The sequence below is a fragment of the Prionailurus bengalensis genome, chromosome A1 (genome assembly GCF_016509475.1).
Source record: "Prionailurus bengalensis isolate Pbe53 chromosome A1, Fcat_Pben_1.1_paternal_pri, whole genome shotgun sequence".
Lineage (NCBI taxonomy): Eukaryota > Metazoa > Chordata > Mammalia > Carnivora > Felidae > Prionailurus > Prionailurus bengalensis.
In genome coordinates, this window is record NC_057343.1 from 51102792 (window position 1) to 51123473 (window position 20682).

Genomic DNA, 20682 nt, shown 5'->3' on the forward strand with positions numbered 1-20682 from the left:
CACCAACTCTGTGATTATTTACCTTGGCAAATCAAGTATCTATCAAGTTTAATCCTTAGTCTCATTGTCTCTAGTATGGTTTCAAGAAGCACATGTTGCATTAAAATAGATTTATAAATAAAGCAATTCACTCTTTCCAAAGAAACATTAAGGAATAACTAATCTAAACAGCACATGTTATTACTTTAAGTAAGAACAAATGGAACGCTTGTGTGACTTGGTTGGTTAAGCGATGGACTCTGGATATCAGCTCAGGTCATAATCCCTCAGTCATGGGATCAAGCCCCCCGTTGGGCTCCACACTGAGTGTGGAGTCTGCTTAGGCTTCTTGCTCTCCCTCTCTCTCTCTGTCCTTCTCCTGCTCTCACTCTCAGTCTCTCTCAAAAACAAATAAATGAACTTAAAAAAATAAAGAACAGATTTTATGCTTCCCCAAATAATTTTATCTTAGCTCTGGGCATCAATCATCTCATAAGGAGTAAACAAAATAATTCTTCTCTTTAATTATGTAAATCCTTAATTACATCTGTGAGTGAAAAGTAGGAAATAAAGTAAGGATTTGTTATGAGGAATATAAGGTACATTTTTCAAATTAAAAAATGACTATAGTTTTTTAGTTTTCCCAGGATTCGGTGTCCTTTTGCTAAAACAGTATTCCGTTGTATTCTTATTCCTTACCCTTACAAAGCTTCCATTCACATCAAAAGTATGTTCAAGACCCTGACCTTGATCATGAAAGTTCTCTTTGTCTTCATGATTACATCTGGTAGAACTTAGCTGGCCACCTGCTATCACTTATTTTATTTAGTATCATACAATAGTTTGACCTGTTCCACAGAGCCTTTCAAGTAAAGTTTCGTTGGGATATTTTTGTTATGCTTCTTTGTCTTTTTTTTTTCTTTTTGAAGTAAGAGAAACTAAGATCACAGGAAAAGATATTTAATTTTTAACCCAATTAATGAGTCACATTTGGAAAGCAAAACAACCAGGGTTTTCACAAGCAAGTTATCAACCGACCATATAGAGACCAGCAGAGCCTGGCAGATGTGCATGATTTGTCAACGTACCTACGCCATGGGCCACCAATGACTCTAACAAAGAATCTTAGTCCTACAGCAGGTTCCTTTTTGAAAGGACATTTTTCAGTTCCTGAGAATTTGCAAGGACACAAGCTTGACTTGGGAAGCAAAACTCATGAACAGGGATTGATTAAATATAAGCAGAGTGTCAAGCAGTGGGAAACTGTAAGGGCAGTCAGAGTTGGGGAAGAAAGGACATCAACAGTAAGGAACAGAAGTGAACATCCACCTAACTGGAAAGGTAGTAAAGATGAGGAAGCTTTCTGGGTAGCAAAACTGCAGGCAGGAAAAATCCCAGCAGCCACTTCTGCCCAAGAAGGGCAAACACTGGCACCTGGAAGGGTCCCCAGTAACAGCTCAAACGTACACCTTCCTTTAGATGCGCCATGTTCAGTCACACACTTCTTTTTCAATTATTTTTTTAAGTGAGTAGGGGAGGGGCAGAGAGAGAGAGAGGAGAGAGAATCCCAAGCAGTCTCCACACTGTCAGCGCAGAGCCAGATGCAGACCCATGACACCACGAGATCATGACCTGAGCTGAAACCGAGAGATGGAGACTTAACCAACTGAGCCCCCCCAGGCGCCCCACATACACTTCTCTTTTTATCCAGAACAACAGAGGTTAGTTATAACTTGACATTTTACATCTCTTATAACTCTCCTAAATTTGTAAATTATAACAGAAATGTCTCATATGGCAACCTAAGCACTAGACTGAAAAACAGAAAAATGGAAACTTAAAAATGTGTGCCCCCCTCCTCCAGAAAGAAATTCCTGGGTTTTTTTTTTATGGTTTATTATGTATGGTTACAGACAATTTTCCAAAAATGTTTGTGCTTCAGGTTTTCTTTCCCCCAGAATTGTGCTGCTGCACATGACACCGAGCCCTGTGTGACCCCAGGGAAAAGCTGACCACGGTCTCCCCGGTGAAGAGTAAGCAAGACAGCTGCTGCCTGCAGACGCTGGTCTGGGGAACAGACCTGATCCTGGCTGTGGGTACTGGCCACAGATCTGAAGGGACATCCACCCTCCTGGAAACTGTTATGGCTTACTGCAGGGTGTTTAATTCTATTGATAAATTGACTTTAAAATGACATAGCTGATTAAGCCATTTCAAAAAAATAGCATGGGTTTAGACTGAGCACTGTACTAAAAAAAACCTGGTACTCTGCCTCACTGCCAAATTTGCCAATTGACTTGTTTCGTTGGGGGGGAGGGGTCGTCAGCCCAATGGCCACTCACCAGTTTTCTGGATCATTGATATGGCTGTACAGTTTCCCTCATGCTCCTCAAGCCTGTGACCGCTAACTCCACAACTAGACATGCAAGGACCTTGAAGGACACTTCATAAACCATATTCTATCCCCCATCAGGTACCAGGGTTGATCCAAGCTGCTACTTTTTGGTTACTGCTTATTCCAATTTTCTATTCAGTCTTTCATTCTCTGACCCAACTGACGAGTCAGCAGAAATTGCACAACTAAATCCTGTAACACTTGAATGTATGTTGCCGAATTCAGCGAAGAATATTGAACAAGTGCTTAATGTGTTTCCTATAGTTAGCTGCCACACAATAGTAGTCATTTTTAAAAGGTGAGAGGGAGAAGGGGGCTGTTGATTGAAATTCTGTTCCTTGATGCAGAACAGACAGTAATAACTTACCAGAAAAATATCTGATCCTTGCACAGGTAGCTCAGGTTCCTTTAAATAAATAGGCATGTCAACCGTGTTACCTTTTTATCTCAACAGTGGTACCAGGAAATAACCTTTCTAATCAAGGAACACCAGAAATTTGAAGTATGCCAATAAAATCTAGATTTCTGACTAAACTTATTAATATGCCTCATTTCCAGACTACAGCAAATGACAATATATTTTACATTACTGAAAATACTGTATGTTTCATTAAGAAAATATTGTATGTTTACATTATTCATCAGTAAATGTGGGGGTCAAAATGCGTCATAGTCAATATGTAATATATACATATATATTACATATATATATTATATAATATATGTAATTATGGCATCATTGTATAAGAAAAATAACAGAAAACAAGGAATTATTTCATATAATTCTAATCTTGGCTCTTCCTCGATATGATGTTAGCCTAATACTTAATCTTTTCAAGTCCACTTTCAAATTCTGAAAAAGAGAAGATTAGCATAGATGCTTGCTTAGACTTCCCATAGATGTAAAATATCATTGAGTTTAGACTCAAAACGCATAAATATCTAAAATATGTAAATAAAAAGCAAAGCACAAAAAATACGGTCAATAAGGGGTGCCTGGGTGGCTCAGTCAGTTGAGCGGCCGACTTCGGCTCAGGTCATGATCTCGCGGTCCATGAGTTCAAGCCCCGCGTCGGGCTCTGTGCTGACAGCTCAGAGCCTGGAGCCTGTTTTGGATTCTGTGTCTCCCTCTCAGTCTGCACTCCCCCCCCTTCTCAAAACTAAATAAACATAAAAAAATTAAAAAATAAATATAGTCAATAATATTGTAACAGTGATGTAATGAACAGGGGGTAGCTATACTGGTGGTGAACACAGCACAATCTAGACACTTGTCACATCACTAGTGCCATACACCTGAAGCTAAGGTACTGTTGTGTGTCAACTGTACCCAAATAAAAACAATAATTAAAAAAAAACGTAAATATCTAGACAAGGTAACTTATGCTGAGTGTTGAATCACTGCAGACATGAAGTGTAAAGTGGGATGGGGGTAGAAGTCGATCACAGCAGCCTGGCCAGGGAAGACGCCCAGAAGGAACTAAGCGCAAAGCAGACTAGGTTTGAAGGGTTGAAGCTGGACAGGCTGACTGGAGACCTGAACCCGCCCACTGAGCTGGAGTGGCACAGAGCTACATTCAGGTGCTGGAACCGGCCTCGTTGCACGGAGGGGACCAATGACACCACCTGAGGGAGAGAAGAATACAGAAGCTGAGACCAAGCAGTTATTAAGGCTGTTTCCTTCCCATCATGTTGACTGCTTAAATCACTCGTGCATAATTTTTAACTGAAAATAAATAAAAAGTCAAATTCTATCTCACAACAGAGCATATATCCTTCCCTTTCTATTGAAATAGTTACACTGGGTTCTTCCTCTTATGTAAAAGACAAAAATAATTCATTCAGGGAAGATAGTGATTTTGAAATTAGATAAAGGATCTAAGGAAATAAGCATGAATGTATTCCTTTCCTAAACCCAAATAATCCCCCAAGAAATTGAGAATATGAATATCAATTGCTTCTCAGCCTTTTGGCTGAGATCAAGTGGAGAATATGAATATCAGGTTCAATTCACTGATAGGAGATTTCATCCAAGATTTCTGGGTCTCTAGACACATAAGGTCAGTCCATGTGTCCAAGCTCCTCCCCAAAAGTTGGGATTGAAGATTTCCACGCTACTTGCTCAACCCTAGCTAGCTTTAATATGACATTTGTAGGAGCCTTAGCCCCGCCCTTACTCTGCCTGCCCTGTGGATGTTGTCCACTTTGTCCCAAGTGAACCCTTAAAGATCTGCTTGCCCCCAAGCTTCATGTTTATGTCTGAGCCCTATCGTGTGTGCACCATTCACATGTTAGAGCTTCTTCTCTTATTCCTAGTTGCTTCTTGGGCTCCCCTACTGACGCTTAAATTTTACTCTGAACTGCAGTCTGCTTGGCTTGGGTTATACTTACCTATTTTGTGTCAATCCCCTATTTCAGAAGCAATAATATAAAAGACCAGAATATTTCAATTAAAACGGTCTCCATTGCTTCCAGTGAGAGCCTCTGTCAATGTTTATTCTGGCGCTTCCAGGAAGCAACCCTTAGCAGGGCTCACCCATGGTTTCAGGTGCCCATTAATAGCACAGAAAGTTCTTGAATTGTCCCTTAGCTCCAAGCAGATTCTACGATATATTTGCACTGTTAGTTGTAGTCTGTCCCCAAAATTTGATTGTATCAACAGGTCATTTAAGGTAGGGGAAACTAAATGTCATTTAAGAATGGTTCTGGATCCTAGTACACTCTTATAGGAACCCTAGAGAGGAATTTATAGCACTATGTGCCTTACTGGGTTTTTTTCTTTTTTACTATTGTATAAAAATTACCATAAACTTAGTGACTGAAAATAACATCCATTTATCTCACAGTTCTGTAGGTCAGAAGTTCTGTAGCTTAGCTCTTTCATGGAACTGAAATCAAGATATTGACTGAGCTGACTCTTATCAGAACACTCACAGGAAGAACTCACTTTCAAAACCATTCTGGTTGTCAGCAGAACTCTCCATTCCCTGCAGCTCTCAGTCTGAGGTCCCTCTCCTTGCTGGCTCCTAACCAAAATCCACCCTCAGATTCTAGAAGGAACCCACCTTCCTTGATTCGTGGCCCTCTCCATCTTCAAGCTAGCAATGGTACATCAAATCCCACTCATGCTTCCAATCTGACTTCTTCTTGCCACCAAGCAAAGAAAGTTCTCTAATTTTAAAGGTTCATGTGATTATATTTAAGCCCACCTAATCTTCCTTTGCTAAGGTCAATTATGTTTATGTTATGGGTTCAGTTGTGTCCCTCCCCAAAAAGATATGATCAAGTCCTATCCCACAGTATGCCATAGTGTGACCTAATTTGGAAATAGTGTCTTTAAAGAGGTAATCAAGTTAAAAACAGATAGGGTATACCCTAATCCAATATAACTGATGTTCTTATAAAAAGGGAAAATTCAGACATACAGACTGGCACAGAAAGAAGAGGATGTGAAGACACTTCGGGAGAATGTCATGTAAAGACAGAAACAGAGATGGGACTGAGGCACCTGCAAACCAAGAACACCAAGGATTGCCCTCCACCACCAGCAGCCAGGAAGGGACAAAGAAGGATTCTACCCAGAGTCTCAGAGGGAACATGGCCCTGCCCACACCTTGATTCAGACATCTATGATGAGGGAGCATAAGGCAAGCTGAGGGCAAAGCACAGCTACTATATCCTGCCCAGCCACATGGGATATGTGATATTCTTCAGGCACACCTGGCTGCCCAAGAACAAAGGAAAGGACAGAAAACAAGTGGTTGAACTGATAAAGACCACAAGATTTGAGTCTCCATCAGTTTACACATATGTTAGTAAATTACAAGAAAAAAAAGCAATCTTATCAATAGCCTAATCTCCAGAAACCTATAGCCCCCAACATCACCCTCCCCTCCATAGTGATGTGGGAAACAAAGACCAGAAGGAAATATAGATCCAGAAACTCCCTACCCTCCTAATGTTAATGTCTTACTAGAGGGGAAAACAACCTTATCTTGACAATAGCTAGGGCTCCAATAATCTGTGAGTCTTCTTTAGCATATGGAAATCCCTTTAAGAAACTTCCTCATGACTTTACCTCCATCAGCTCCATAGCATATAACCAGTCACTCTTCACAACCCCAGTGCAGCTCTTTCTGCCCATGAATCCTGTCCCCGTGCTTTAATAAAATTACCTTTTTGCACCAAAGATGTCTTCAAGAATTCTTTCTTGGCCGTCAACTCCGAACCCCCACCACCACTCCAAAACTCTAACAATCTAGATTCCAGAACTGTGACTTTCTGTTGTATTAAGCCATCTAATTTGTGGTGATTTGTTACAGCAGTCTCAACAAACTGATACACCGTGTAACATAACACAATCAAAGAAGTGATAACTCATCACGTTCCCAGGTTCCAGGGATTAGGGTGTGTGTGATGTTGAAGACCTTTCCAAGAAGCTCCCTACCATACTTACTCTATAGTTCTTTTAAAGAATGTGGAAATCTTGTGTTCTGAGTTACCCTAGCATCCCCTTCTCAGAACACATTCCTTTTTGCTCCCAAGGCAGAATGCAGACCCACTGATTTTCTTCAACTCTTTATCGAACTGTAACTGATACACAAAAACTATACATTTTTAATGTATCAATTTGATGAGTTTGGGCATATGCAAATACTTGTGAAATCATCATTACAATCAAAGTAATAGATCTATCCATCACCTCCAAAAGTTGCCTGTGTCCCTTTGTTTTCTTTTGTGTGTGTGCACGGTAAAAACATTTAACATGAGATTTACCTTCTTAACAAAAGTTTAAGGGCACAATACAGCATTGTTTTTTTTTTTTTACTTTTAAAAGTTTTGTTGTATTTTTTTTTCAATATATGAAGTTTATTGTCAAATTGGTTTCCATACAGCATTGTTAACTGTAGAGAGTATGCTACACAGCAGATCTCTGGAACATCCTCATCTCGCACAACTGAAATCTTATGCCTGTTAAATTCTTCCTTGGTTCAGAGTAGTTTTTTTTAACTTCCTTAAAAGAACTTCCTTTTAGTATACTGAACTGGGGCTATTACTCTCTCCTCACAAAGCCCTGAGACACCTAGGCCCCTAAATTCTTTTTCAGGGGTTCCATCACCAGAAGTTGGAAAGACAGTTATGTAATTCAAATACCAGGAGCACTTTAGGTAGTTCCAAAGTGCTCAAAGTAGCTTTGTGAATGGTGACTCTGGATTACACAAGAGGGACACATGCACAGCCAGTGCATTAGGGAACTTCTCTGTAGTCTACCCTTTGCATAGCTGCTGCATTTGCTAAACGCAACGTATTCATCAAAGCAAGTTGCTCGTGTTGACCTCACTTGTTTAGAATGAAAACTCTGAGGTCTGAGCATTTTTTCTTTCCAAATTCTGAGCCCTCCCAAAGAAGGGGGAGTGATTTCCCTGCAGCCACTTAAGCCCCTGGAGTGAACTGCACAGACTTTTTCTGAGAAAGCTAGGACTTCTGAAGCACCTCTTGATCTCCAGATGCTCTGTCCGGTCATTTCCTGTCTAAACACAGATTGTGCTTCTTTTGCCTCTTTTTACAATTTTCCTATCACTTAACAACACTGCCCTCTCTGCCTTCTACATGAGAGTCTCTGCCAAACGTTTTCCCCATACATAGGCAATGCATCATACTTTCTGAGAGCCACAATATCCATTAATAAGCAGAAATTATTGTGGGCTTGGGGCCCAGAGATGAGCCTTGACCCAAATGCCTTTCTCAACAGGCAAGAGGGAGAGAGCTGGCAGCCTCTGTCGGGTAGGAGGCTGGAGAAGCCAGCCAAACACAGCCATTCTGAACCAGCATGTGAGCACAGGACCTGAGCAGGTCTTTCCGGGGACTCAGACTGCAAAACATACTGCAGGCAGGAGGAGAAACTGAAGGGGTCACCCAGGGAAGAGAGGATAAGCCTCAGTCGTGACACAGAAGAAGGCATGACTGAGTAGAAGCCACAGGAAAAGAAAAGTAAATAAAGGTAGTGTGAGAATGGAAAGGAGGGAAAAGCAGAGACAGAGAAACAGAGATGGCAGAGTGGTAAGGTAGCCAGAAGAGGAAGCGACAGGTTCCACCTCTGAGGGCAGAGTCCAGAGGTCTTTAACCTCTGGAGCAACCCCTGCAGCAGTCATGATGGGCAGTGCAGCTGTGCCGGGGGCGTGCAGAGGGAGCTTCCTTAAAATCATTCCCCACCACCTAAGGTTATGGAACATTTGACTTCATTTTTTTAAATGGTATTTTCTTCCATGGTTCATACCCTCAAATGGACTCTGGCTCCATTATATAGGTTAAACTCAAGTTATTACACTTCAGATAAAGAATATTTACATACCACCACAAATTGTCCTCTTAATGGAAACACTACTGATTTTCTAAGGCAGACTTCAATTTTATATGTAAAAGCCAAGTTCCTATGAGCAGGTTCAAAGTGTTTAACCGAAAATTTACAGTACATGAAAGGGAAGGGTATCCTCCTAATGATCTCCAACTATTTAGGGAATGTATGTGGCCCAAAGTTATGGCAATCACTTCTTTTAAACACTTTTCATAATATATGTATAAGACTCTAGTAGAAAACTGCACCCCAAGAAATATCACAAAGTGAAAACCTACATAACCATTACCAAAGTCAAGAAACGGAACATATTTCTCATGTTCTCCCTCAGTAACTGCTTCCTTCTTCCTCCTGAAAGGTAACTGCTACCTGTAATTCTTCTTCTGGTCCACACTTACCTTGGTTCCAATCTGTCCCCTTGGTCTTATGTAGCTGTCAAAGTGCTGCTGTGTTTCTTAGCAGATATCCCTGGGGAAAAAATGACCCAAATACTGGACTTACCCTTCTGGACTTCCTTTTCCATCCATATCTTCGCTCTATAATTCTTTACCACCTTGTTAACTCACTAATGCTTTCAAGCAGGTATTTTTGGTTTATTTTTCCACCTTTCATAGCTATCTTCTATGTTATAGTTGGACTGAATTACTTTATCAGCCATACCAGAAGTGGAAATCCCAGGCAGATGAAACCTGCAGTCACTCTTTTAACCTCTTTCCGCTCAGCTACAAAGAGCATGAGAGTATTTTCATGGCTCGGCATGCAGACATAGAGTAGTGAACTTGACCCCAGTATTTTATCTTCTTTTATATTAGCCTACAGTCTTCTTCTAGACATAGTACATAACACTTTGACAGCATCTGAACTTTCAATTTACCTTCTAAACACTAACTTATTTTTAACCACTTAACTGAAGGATTCTAGTGCTTATCCATTCAACACTTGTCTAACCAAAATGCTGGTTTGCATTCACTTATAAATTCATTCAAATATTTATTGATGGTTTCTATGTGCCAAACATTGTTCTAGGAACTAGAATGAGATGGGCAAGAGTTTTGCCTAGGAAACCAAACAAATACTTGAATGAGTCAGAAAATTGACAGAGAGTGGAAGAAAAATGATTATGTATTAAGAAACATTATGTGAAGAATTGATATAGACTGAGGTGAGAGAGTGAACAATAATCACTTTACCATGCAAATCCTGAAAGGCTTTTCTGAGGAGATGCTACTAAAGCTCAGATCTGAATGATAAGAAGGAACCACAGTGTGAGGTCAGAGAGAAAAGCACTCTAGGTAGAGCATAGAGTTTGTGCAAAACCTCTGAAGCCAGACCAAGCCTGATTCATTCAAAGAATAGAACACAGGCCAGCATGGCTGAGTGTAATGAACGAAAGGTAAGGTGATATAAGTGAGACAAGAGTCACAAACTGGACCCAGATTATGGTAGGTTTTGCCAACCAGTATAAGCAGTTGATATTTTATTCTCATTGTCATAAGTTTTGGGGAAGATTTAAGTGAGTTTGGGAAGGGAGAAGAAAGGTGGAGCTGACATGATCTAGGTTACATTTTTAAAATGATTTCACCTGGGTATCTCAGTCGGTTAAGCATCTGACTCTTGATTTCATGTCCTGTCATGATCTCAGGGTTGTGAGATTGAGTCCTGTGTCAGGCTCTGTGCTGACAGCATGGAGCCTCCTTGGGATTTTCTCTCTCCCTCTCTGCTCCTCCACCACTCACTCGCTATCTCTCTCTCTCTTTCAAAATAAATAAGTAAACTTTAAAAAATATAAATATAATGATATCTCTGGCTGCCATGTTGTGATTATATTGTGTAGGAGTATATTAATTAGGGTTAAATAAAAAATGTTTAAAAAATTACTTAGTGTCTTTTAAACAAAGGCTATTTAGTATAGGAATTTGTGACACAGCTAATAGAAGACCTAGGAGTTCAAACAAGGTATGGTGAAGCAACTAGAGATTCACCATGGCCTCTACTACTTCCAGGACAAAAGGAACCAAGAGAGGTAGCATGACCAGGGTCTAGATGCTGGAGTCATTCTACCCACATTATCGTGGCAGGGGCCTCCTGGTAGAGGTAGGTCTACAGAAGATGGGACTATCTGGAGCAGCCAGAGCCACAGAAAAGATGTGGTATATGAGCCATCACAGCAAGCAATCTCCCACTAATTCCTTCTACTAGGCAAGTCTACTCAGAAGCCAGAGGGCAAGGGAGGCTGGAAAGTTCAGTTCTCTGGGGCACAGAGCTGAAGAAGAGATCAGAGAACAAAACTACAGTGCGCCAGCCCAGGGGACAAAAGTAGAAACAAGGAAACCAAGAGGAGGCTGCTGCAGCAGGCCAAATGAAAATTAGAGTAGACTGGACCAGGAGAGTAGAAGTGGAAATGAACATAAATGAATGGAGTCAATCTATTTGAAATATGGTCAACAAAACTCATTTGGAGAGTGGATGTAGCAAGTGAGATAAAGTGTAAACTTAGGGGTAACTCAGAGTTTTTACTTGAGCAACTGAAGGGATAATACCATCTACAAAGATGAAAAAGACTTTAAAAAATCAGTGGACTTCAGATGTGCTAGAGTTAAAAATTCTGTTCTGGCCATGTTAAATTCAAAGTTTCAGATCTCTATGTGGAGATTTCTAGTAGGCATTGGATATATGAATCTAGAATTATGGGCAAATATCAGGACTCAAGATATAGACTTGGGAGTCATTGGTATATACGTTGTTTAAAAAAAAAATGGGATGTGGGCGCCTGGGTGGCGCAGTCGGTTAAGCGTCCGACTTCAGCCAGGTCACGATCTCGCGGTCCGTGAGTTCGAGCCCCGCGTCAGGCTCTGGGCTGATGGCTCAGAGCCTGGAGCCTGTTTCCAATTCTGTGTCTCCCTCTCTCTCTGCCCCTCCCCCGTTCATGCTCTGTCTCTCTCTGTCCCAAAAATGAATAAACGTTGAAAAAAATTTTTTTTTAAAAATAAATAAAATTAAAAAAATGGGATGCATGAAATTACCAAAGGAAAATACATAGACAGAGAGAAGAGGCCCAAGAGTCTTCCAGTACTGGATGCTGTTGACAAGTCAACAAGAATAAAAACAGAGACATGACCATTGTATTGGCAACACAAAGATCATTTATGATTTTGACAGTACCCACCCAGTTTAGCTGAGAGCATAGAAGCCAAATTAGAACTGGTTGATGAGAGAATATAAATATCAAGGGGGGGGGGGACTATTTTGAAGAAATTTTCTTCCAATGAGGAGCAGAGAAATAGAGCTATAGCCACAGAGGAGTGAGTTTTTTCATCTTTTTTAAAGATAGGATACTTAAGACAGGGAAGAAATTTGATTAGATATTGATGGAAATTATCCAGTAGGGGGATACAGAAGATATAAGAGACAGAGGAGGAAAATTGATAGAGCCAAGACCTTAAAAAGTTAAGAAAAATATGATGCAAAGCAAACAAATTGAGGGGTTTGGCCCTTGACAGGGACACTCCATCCACAGTAACGGAGGACAAATCAGAGTTGGCCTCAGAAGTGAGTAGGCTGGTAGTTGGGGATCTTGGAGAGATTCTGTTTGATTACATCTGTTTCAATAGTGAAACATGAGACAAGGTCATCAGCAAAGTGTGAGGGAGTAGAGTATGTAAGAGTTTAAGGAGAGTTTGAGAGAGGGTTTGAAATTGTTTTGGAAAATGAAAAATAAGATATGCAAGGGATGTACATTGTCCTCTATGACAGCATCATTGGAGTAGATGACTAGCAGAGTTTAACTAGGCAAGTGCAACAGAGAAATGAAGGACTTGAGGGAAGTTATGGGTTTATGATGGTGAACTATGGAAACAAAGTTGAGTCATTGGGAAATGAGTGGCTAGCTCTCCCCTATGTGGATGTATAACATACCTAGCTAATCACCTACATGACGGCACGCAATGCAATTTTCTTTCATTATGACAGAGTGTGTATATGGCAGAACATCTGCTCAAAGCCAAGAATTACCAACCTGACCAAATCAAGGAATAGAATCCAAGGGTTTTCAATGAAAAACTATGAGTGTCTTCTACTTTGGGAGTTCATTCTTAATTCCTTACAAAATCAGTAGTTGTATCATTCAATTATCTCTTCACATGATATAACTAGAGGGGGAGGGTATTAGTATCTTTATTTACTGACTGTGTGTGTATCTACTACTGTGTGTGTGAGTGTGTGTGTGTGTGTGTGTGTGTGTGTGTGTGTGTTTAATTTTGGTATTGAGATCCCTATGTGAACTCTGTAAACTCTACTAAGCTTGGTCAAATAAATCAGATTCTGACTTAAACAAAGATCCCCTTATTGTACAGACTGGCTAATTTCACCAAAATATGAAGCAGCCATACATTAGGAACATTTTTAGAAACCAGAAAACAGATCATAAGAAGCTCGGGGAGAAAAATCATTTTAAAACCATTTTATAGACTGTTACAAACAGACAAGATCCCCAAGTTAGGACTTAGGACTAAATTAATTGGATTATATATCATTATGTAGACGTAACCATAGTAATGGGAGTCTTCTTTTTTCTTTCAGCAATTTAAGCAACTGAAAAATTTTCAGAAGCTGCATAAATATGGGCAATATTCAACCTTTCAGGGCCTCATCTTCCTGTACTGTGAAATTAAGGGTTACTCTCATATAATCTCCATTTTTTTTAATTTTATGATTCTGTAACTATGACCAAGGATCAGAGGCTAAATGTTTTTAATAAAAGAATCCACAGCTGGGAGTAAAAGTAAGCCCCAAAGTGATCAAACCAGTATGGTAACGGCACAAAAATAGACCCACACATCAATGAAACAGCATAGAAAACCCAGAAATGAACCCACAACTATATGGTCGATTAATCTTCGACAAAGCAGGAAAGAATATCCAGTGGAGAAGAAGTCTCTTCAACAAATGATGTGGAGAAAACTGGACATCAACATGCAAAAGAATGAAACTGAACCACTTTCTTACACCAAACACAAAAATAAATTTCAAATGGATTAAAGACCTAAATGTGAGACCTGTAACCATAAAAACACTAGAGGGGAACACAGGCAGTAACCTCTTTGATATCAGCCAAATGTGTTTCTTTCCAAGCAGGACAGAGAAAACGAACAGAGAATGGATTAAGATGAAAGTGTCAAATGGAGAATAACCACCACAGATATCAAGATCATTAACAGATCTTAAGATGTGGTTGGTCTGTTGTGAAGACTGCTTACTGTGACCTTAACTCCAAGTGACTTGAATTCACATTTTAAAATATCATGCCATGAAACTGGATCACTTTTTTTTTCATCATACAGAAAAATAAACTCAAAATGGATGAAAGACCTAAATGTGAAACGTGAAACCATAAAAATCCATGAAGAGAGCACAGGCAGTAATTTCTCTGACATCAGCCAAAGCAACTTCTTTCTACTGATATGTCTCCTGAGGCAAGGGAAACAAAAGCCAAAATAAACTATTGGGACTTCATCAGAATAAAAGGCTTCTGCACAGTGAAGGAAAAAATCAACAAAACTAAAAAGGCAACCTACAAAATGGGGGAAGATATTTGCAAATTTATAAAGGGTTAGTATCCAAAATCTATAAAGAACTTATAAAACTCAGAGAGAGACTGGAAGATAGTGGCATAGGAGGAGGCTCGGCTCACCGCGTCCTGCTTATCATCACTTAGATTCCACCCACATCTGCCTAAATAACCCAGAAAACCGTGGAAGACTAGCTGAACGGACTCTCTGGAGCCAAGCATAGATAAGAGGCCCAGGGAAGAGGATAGAAAGGGCAGAGAGGTGGTGCATGCTACACAGACTGGCAGGAGGGAGCCGGGGTGGTGGAGGGGCAGCCTGCCAGGCAAGGCAGAGCCTCTGAAGTCTGGCTTGCAAAAGCAGAGGGGCTGGACTCCGTGAGTTCTGACAACCAGCGGGACTTAACATCTGGAATGTTAAAAGTCAACAGCTCTGCTCTCAGAGAGCGGCAAGGGCGAGAGGACGCCGGGAGGGAGAGTTGTTGAGCCCCGGAAGACAGAGCTGAGCTTGGCAGGAAGACAAAGGCGCTAGCAAGCGCCATCTCCCTCTCCTATCCCCCCAGCCGAAATTCCAAAGGAAACCAGTTCCCATCACCGAACTTGCTTGCACCTCGCAAACACCCAAGGCTGTGCTTCTGTGGATCCATCCCTCCGACGGGCCTGCCTCCCTCCTGTTGCTGCAGGGCCCCTCCCGCAGGGGACCACCTACAGCAAAGCGAGCTAAGCCTGCCCCTCCTGCCCCTGTGTACCTTACAGATTCACCCCAGCTAATACGCCCTTGGTCAGATCCCATCAAAGCACCACCACAAGCCTGGCATGTGCAAGTAGCCCAGACAGGGGCCACACCACTCCACAGTGACTCCTGACTGTGGGAAAGGGGAAGATAAGGTACACACCAGCCCATCAGTGGGCTGGGGACAGACATCAGGTCAGACTGCAGCCCCGCCCACCAACACAAGTTACTCCAGACAGCACAGGGGAAGTGCCCTGCAGTTCCGTGCCACTCCAGGGACTATCCAAAATAATGAAACGGAAGAATTCTACTCAAAAGAAACTCCAGGAAGTAGCGACTGCTAGTGAATTGATCAAAAATGATTTAGGCAATATAACAGAACAAGAATTTAGAATGAGTCATAAAATTAATCGCTGGGCTTGAAAAAAGTATAGAGGACAGCAGAGAATCTATTGCTACAGAGATCAAGGGATTAAGAAATAGTCAAGAGGAGCTAAAAAAATGCTATAAATGAGGTGCAAAATAAAATGGAGGCAACCACAGCATGGATTGAAGAGGCAGAAGAGAGAATAGGTGAACTAGAAGATAAAATTATGGAAAAGAGGAAGCTGAGAAAAAGAGAGATAAAAAAGTCCAGGAGTATGAGGGGAGAATTAGAGAACTAAGTGACACAATTAAATGTAATAATATATGCATAATTGGCATTCCAGAGGAGGAAGAGAGAGGGAAAGGTGCTGAAGGTGTACTTGAAGAAATAGCTGAGAACTTCCCTGATCTGGGGAAGGAAAAAGGCATTGAAATCCAAGAGGCACAGAGAACTCCCTTCAGACGTAACTTGAATCGATCTTCTGCACGACATATCATAGTGAAACTGGCAAAATACAAGGATAAAGAGAAAATTCTGAAAGCAGCTAGTGATAAACAAGCTCTAACCTACAAAGGGAGACCCATAAGACTAGTGGCAGACCTATCTACTGAAACTTGGCAGGCCAGAAAGGAATGGCAGGAAATCTTCGATATGATGAACAGAAAAAATATGCAGCTGAGAACCCTTTATCCAGCAAGTCTGTCACTCAGAACAGAAGGAGAGATAAAGGTTTTCCCAAACAAACAAAAACTGAAGGAATTCATCACCACTAAACCAGCCCTACAAGACATCCTAAGGGGGTCTCTGTGAGTGAAATGTTGCAAGGACCACAAAGTACCAGAGATATCACTACAAGCATGAAACCTGGAGACACCACAAAGACTCTAAACCCATATCTTTCAATAATAACACTGAATGTAAATGGACTAAATGCTCCAACCAAAAGACATAGGGTATCACAATGGATAAAAAACCAAGACCCATCTATTTGCTGTCTACAAGAGACTCATTTTAGACCTGAGGACACCTTCAGATTGAAAGTGAGGAGATGGAGAAGTATCTATCATGCTACTGCAAGTCAAAAGAAAGCTGGAATAGTCATACTATCAGACAAACTAGACTTTAAAGGTTGTAACAAGAGATAAAGAAGGGCATAATATAATAACTACAGGGTCTATCCAACAGGAGGAGCTAACAATTATAAATGTCTATGCACCAAATTCAGGGCACCCAAATATATAAAGCAATCACAAACATAAGCAACCTTATTGATAAGAATGTGGTAATTGCAGGGGACTTTAATACCCCACTTAAACAATGGATAGATCATCTAGACACAGGATCAATAAAGAAACAAGGGCCCTGAATGATACATTGGATCAGATGGACTTGACAGATATATTTAGAACTCTGCATCCCAAAGCAACAGAATATACTTTCTTCTCGAGTACACATGGAACATTCTCCAAGATAGATCACATACTGGGTCACAAAACAACCCTTCATAAGTATAAAAGAACTGAGACATACCATGTACACTTTCAGACCACAATGCTATGAAACTTGAAATCAACCACAGGAAAAAGTCTGGAAAACCTCCAAAAGCATGGAGGTTAAAGAACACCCTACTAAAGAATGAATGGGTCAACCAGGCAATTAGAGAAGAAATTTAAAAATATATGGAAACAAATGAAGATGAAAATACAACAATCCAAATGCTTTGGGATGCAGCGAAGGCAGTCCTGAGAGGAAAATACATTGCAATCCAGGCCTATCTCAAGAAAAAAGAAAAATCCCAAATACAAAATCTATCAGTACACCTAAAGGAAATAGCAGAACAGCAAAGACACCCCAAACCCAGCAGAAGAAGAGAAATAATAAAGATCAGAGCAGAAAGAAACAATATAGAATCTAAAAAAAACTGTAGAGCAGATCAATGAAACCAAGAGTTGGTTTTTTTTTAAAATAAACAAAATTGATAAACCTCTAGCCAAGCTTCTCAAAAAAGAAAAGGGAGATTACCCAAATAGATAAAATCATGAATTAAAATGGAATTATTACAAACAATCCCTCAGAAATACAAGCAATAATCAGGGAATACTATGAAAAATTATATGCCAACTGGACAACCTGGAAGAAATGGACAAATTCCTAAGCACCCACACACTTCCAAAACCCAAACAGGAAGAAATAAAAAACTTGAAGAGACCCATAACCAGCAAAGAAATTGAATCAGTTATCAAAAATCTCCTAACAAATAAGAGTCCAGGACCAGATGGCTTCCCTGGGGAATTCTACCAGACATTTAAAGCAAAGGTAATACCTATTCTTCTCAAGCTGTTCCAAAAAATAGAAAGGGAAGGAAAACTTGCAGACTCATTCTATGAAGCCAGCATTACTTTGATTCCCAAGCCAGACAGAGACCCAGCAAAAAAAGAGAACTACAGGCCAATATCCTTGATGAATATGGATGGAAAAATTCTCAACAGGATATTAGCAAATCGAATTCAGCAGCATATAAAAAGAATTATTCACCATGATCAAATGGGATTAATTCCTGGGCTGCAGAGCTGGTTCAACATTCACAAATCAATCAATGTGATACCTCACATTAATAAAAGAAAAGAAAAGAACCATATGATCCTGTCAATCGATGCAGAAAAAGCATTTGACAAAATTCAGCATCCTTTCTTAATAAAAACCCTCGAGAAAGTTGGGATAGAAGGAACATACTTAAACATCATAAAGGCCATTTATGAAAAGCCTACAGCTAATATCATCCTTAATGGCAAAAAACTGAGAGCTTTCCCCCTGAGATCAGGAACAAGACAGGGAGGTCCACTTTCACCGCTGTTGTTTAACATAGTGTTGGAAGTTCTAGCATCAGCAATCAGACAACAAAAGGAAATCAAAGGCATCAAAATTGGCAAAGATGAAGTCAAGCTTTCACTTTTTGCAGATGACATGATATTATACATGGAAAACCCGATAGACTCCACCAGAAATGTGCTAGAACTGATACATGAATTCAGCAAAGTCGCAGGATACAAAATCAATGTACAGAAATCAGTTGCATTCTTATACACTAATAATGAAGCAACAGAAAGATAAATAAATAAACTGATCCCATTCACAATTGCACTAAGAATCATAAAATACCTAGGAATAAACCTAACCAAAGATGTAAAAGATCTGTATGCTGAAAACTATAGAAAGCTTATGAAGGAAATTGAAGAAGATATAAAGAAATGGAAAAACATTCCGTGCTCATGGATTGGAAGAATAAATATTGTTAAAATGTCAATACTACCCAAAGCTATCTACACATTCAATGCAATCCCAATCAAAATTACACCAGCATTCTTTTCGAAGCTAGAACAAGCAATCCTAAAATTTGTATGGAACCACAAAAGACCCCGAATAGCCAAAGTAATATTGAGGGAGAGACCAAAGCGGGAGGCATCACAATCTCAGACTTTAGCCTCTACCACAAAGCTATAATCATCAAGACAGCATGGTATTGGCACAAAAACATACACATAGACCAATGGAATAGAATAGAGATTCCAGAATTGGACCCACAAAAGTATGGCCAACTAATCTTTGACAAAGCAGGAAAGAATATCCAATGGAAAAAAGACAGTCTCTTTAACAAATGGCGCTGGGAGAGCTGGACAGCAACATGCAGAAGAATGAAATTAGACCACTTTCTTACACCATTCAAAAAATAAACTCAAAATGGATAAAGGACCTGAGTGTGAGACAGGGAACCATCAAAACCCTGGAGGAGAAAGCAGGCAAAAACCTCTCTGACCTCAGCCACAGTGATTTGTTACTTGACACATCACCACAGGCAAGGGAGTTAAAAGCAAAAATGAACTATTGAGACCTCATGAAGATAAAAATATTCTGCACTGCAAAGGAAACAATCAACAAAACTAAAAGGCAACCAATGGAATGGGAAAAGATATTTGCAAATGAATATCGGACAAAGGGCTAGTATCCAAAATCCATAAAGAACTCACCAAACTCCACACCCCAAAAACAAATAATCCGGTGAAGAAATGGGCAGAAAACATGAATAGACACTTCTCTAAAGAAGACATCCGGATGGCCAACAGGCACATGAAAAGATGCTCAACGTCACTCCTCATCAGGGAAATACACATCAAAACCACACTGAGATATCACCTCATGCCAGTCAGAGTGGCCAAAATGAACAAATCAGGAGACTATAGATGTTGGAGAGGATGTGGAGAAACAGGAACCCTCTTGCACTGTCCGTGGGAATGCAAATTAGTGCAGCCACTCTGGAAAACAGTGTGGAGGTTCCTCAAAAAATTAAAAATAGATCTACCCTATGACCCAGCAATAGCACTGCTAGGAATTTACCCAAGGGATACAGGAGTGCTGATGCATAGGGCACTTGTGCCCCAATGTTTATAGCAGCACTTTCAACAATAGCCAAATTATGGAAAGAGCCTAAATGTCCATCAACTGATGAGTGTATAAAAAAATTGTGGTTTATATACACAGCGGAATACTACGTGGCAATGAGAAAGAATGAAATATGGCCTTTTGTAGCAATGCAGATGTAACTGGAGAGTGTTATGCTAAGTGAAATAAGTCATACAGAGAAAGACATATACCATATGTTTTCACTCTTATGTGGATCCTGAGAAGCTTAACAGAAGACCATGGAGGAGGGAAAGGATAAAAAAAGAGAGAGAGAGAGGGAGAGAGGGGGAGGGAGCCAAACCATAAGAGACTCTTAAAAACTGAGAACAATCTGAGGGTTGACGGGGGGTGGGAGGGTTCGGAGGGTGGGTGATGGGTACTGAGGAGGGCACCTGTTGGGATGAGTACTGTTGGGATGAGTATAGAAACCAATTTGACAATAAATTTCATATTTAAAAAAAAGAACTCATAAAACTCAACACTCAAGAAATAAATAATCCAATTTAAAAATGGGCAGAAACATGAATGACATTTTTCCAAAGAAGACATCCAGATGGCCAATAAACCAATGAGAAGATTGGCCAATGAAAAGATTCCCAGCATCACTGATCATCAGGGAAATACAAATTAAAACTACAATGGGATATCACCTCACACCTGTCAGAACGGCTTAAATTAATAACACAAGAAACAACAGATGTTGGTGAGGATGTAGAGAAAGGGGAATCCTCTTGCACTGTTGGTGGGAATGCATACTGGGGCAGCCTCTGTGGTTTTCCACATGGAAGTTCCTCAAAAAGTTAAAAATAGAACTACCCTATGACTCAGCAAT